This window comes from Empidonax traillii, unplaced genomic scaffold, assembly GCF_003031625.1.
Source record: "Empidonax traillii isolate 1590-97213 ecotype Southwest subspecies unplaced genomic scaffold, ASM303162v1 scaffold2434:size24548, whole genome shotgun sequence".
Taxonomy (NCBI): domain Eukaryota; kingdom Metazoa; phylum Chordata; class Aves; order Passeriformes; family Tyrannidae; genus Empidonax; species Empidonax traillii.
This window is the reverse complement of record NW_020957627.1, coordinates 6,791-9,073: the sequence shown is the minus strand read 5'-3', so window position 1 is coordinate 9,073 and position 2,283 is coordinate 6,791. Positions and strand designations below refer to the sequence as shown.

At 58.3% G+C, this 2,283-nt stretch overlaps 1 non-coding gene across 1 annotated transcript; it reads left to right on the top strand.

Annotated features, from left to right (window-relative positions):
• The first annotated feature begins 259 nt into the window (after positions 1 to 259).
• Positions 260 to 333, top strand: TRNAR-UCU. The gene has a single exon. It is a non-coding gene; the product is annotated as a tRNA-Arg (tRNA).
• Positions 334 to 2,283: the final 1,950 nt, after the last annotated feature.

Here is a 2,283-nt window from a genome sequence, read left to right as displayed (position 1 = left end):
GGGGGGGGCTCAGGGGGGGGTTGTGATGGATCCAGAAGGAATCTGAGGATGAGGATGGATGGGAGGACCCCGAGGGGGGATTTGTGACGGATCCAGGAGGAGTCTGAGGATGAGGATGGATCAGAGGGACCCCGGGGGGGTTCGGGGGGGGTTGTGACAGATCCAGGAGGATGAGGATGGATCAGAGGACCCCCGGGGGGGGTTCAGGGGGGGTTCAGGGGGGGTTTGGTGGCGCAGCCGCCGCTCAGCTCCCGGTGAGGTCTCTGTGGCGCAATGGACGAGCGCGCTGGACTTCTAATCCAGAGGTTCCGGGTTCGAGTCCCGGCAGAGATGAGCGCCGGGCTCGGGGCCCTTTTGTTTTGGGGGCTTTTCCCGGGAGATTCCCTCTGGAATCTCTCCCAGTGGGGGGGAGGGGGGTGGTGGTTTGTGTGTGAGAGGGAAAGAAAGGGTTTTTGCAGAGGGAGGGGTTTTGTGCATCCCCGTTTTCTGGGAGGCTCCTCCGTCACATCCCCCCCTTCCCGGGCTCCTTTTGGGATCTGCTTTTGGGATTTCCTTTTGGGATCATCTTTTGGGATGATCTCCTTTTGGGATCATCTCCCTTCGGGATTGGAGCCCACCTGTGCCCCACCCATCCTTGGGAGCTCCTCGGGAGGAGGATCCAGGAGCTTTCCAGGAGGATCCAGGGGGGAGGGAATTGGTCCAGGACCTTCTTCCAGGAGTTTTCCAGGATGATCCAGGAGGAGGGAAGGGGTCCAGGACTTTTTTCCAGGAGGATCCAAGGGGAGGGAATTGCTCCAGGACTTTTTTTCCAGGAGGATCCAGAGGGAGGGAAGGGGTCCAGGACCTTTATCCAGGAGCTTTCTAGGAGGATCCAAGGGGAAGGAATTGCTCCAGGACCTTTTTCCAGGAGGAGCCAGAGGGTGGAAAAGGGTTCAGGACCTTCCAGGAGTTTTCCAGGAGGATCCAGGGGGAGGGAAGGGGTCCAGGACCTTTTTCCAGGAGGATCCAGGGGGAGGGAAAGGGTCCAGGAGCTTCCCAGGGGGACGCCCAGAGCAGCTCTGGGAGGGGCAGAGTGGGAATTTCCCGGAAAATCCAAGGGATCACACAGGGTCTGGAGCATCCACAGGGTCTGGAACATCCTCAAGGTCTGGAACGGGGTCTGGAGTGGCCAAAGGATCTGGAGCAGGTTCTGGAATAGCAACAGGCTCTGGAACTGGGTCTGGAGCATCCACAGGGTCTGGAAAAGGCTCTGGAGTTCCCCCAGGCTCTGGAACTGGGTCTGGAGCATCCTCAGGGTCTGGAACAGGGTCTGGAGCACCCACAGCCTCAGGAAAGGGCTCTGGAACATCCATGGGTCTGGATCAGGCTCTGGAGCATCCTCAAGGTGTGGAATGGGGTCTGGAGCATCCACAGGGTCTGGAACAGGCTCTGGAGAATCCACAGGGTCTGGAGTGGCCATGGGATCTGGAAAAGGCTCTGGAGCATCCCCGGGCTCTGGAGCGGGTTCTGGAGCATCTACAGGTCTGGGAAAGGCTCTGGGACAGGCTCTGGAGAATCCACAGGCTCTGGAGCATCCCCAGGCTCTGGAGTGGGTTCTGGAGCATCTACAGGTCTGGGAAAGGCTCTGGGACAGGCTCTGGAGCATCCACGGGCTCCGGGACAGGCTCTGGAGCATCCATGGGATCTGGAACAGGGTCTGGAGCATCCACAGGTTCTGGAAGAGGCTCTGGAGCATCCATGGGTCTGGATCAGGCTCTGGAGCATCCTCAAGGTGTGGAACGGGGTCTGGAGCATCCTGGGACAGGCTCTGGAGAATCCATGGATCTGGGAACAGGGTCTGGAGAATCCACAGGCTCTGGAACAGGATCTGGAGCATCCATGGGATCTGGAACAGGGTCTGGAGCGTCCATGGATCTGGAAGAGGCTCTGGAGAATCCCCAGGCTCTGGAGCAGGTTCTGGAACAGCAACAGGATCTGGGAAAGGGTCTGGAGAATCCACAGGGTCTGGAACAGGATCTGGAGAATCCACGAGGGGATCTCGTGGTGGGGGGGACAGTTTGGGGGTCTCCAAAGCCCTGGGGATGATTTGGGGGGTCTCTCTGTTAATTTTGGGGGGTCTCTGTTAATTTTGGGGGGTCTCTGTTAATTTTGGGGGGGGTGGGAGGGGCTGGGCCGGGACCCCCAGGAATTGACCCCGGCCTGGAGGGAAAAGTGGACCCTGTAAAGAGAAAATAGAGAAAATATAGGAGAGAGAGAAAATATAGAAATTTATAAAATACATAA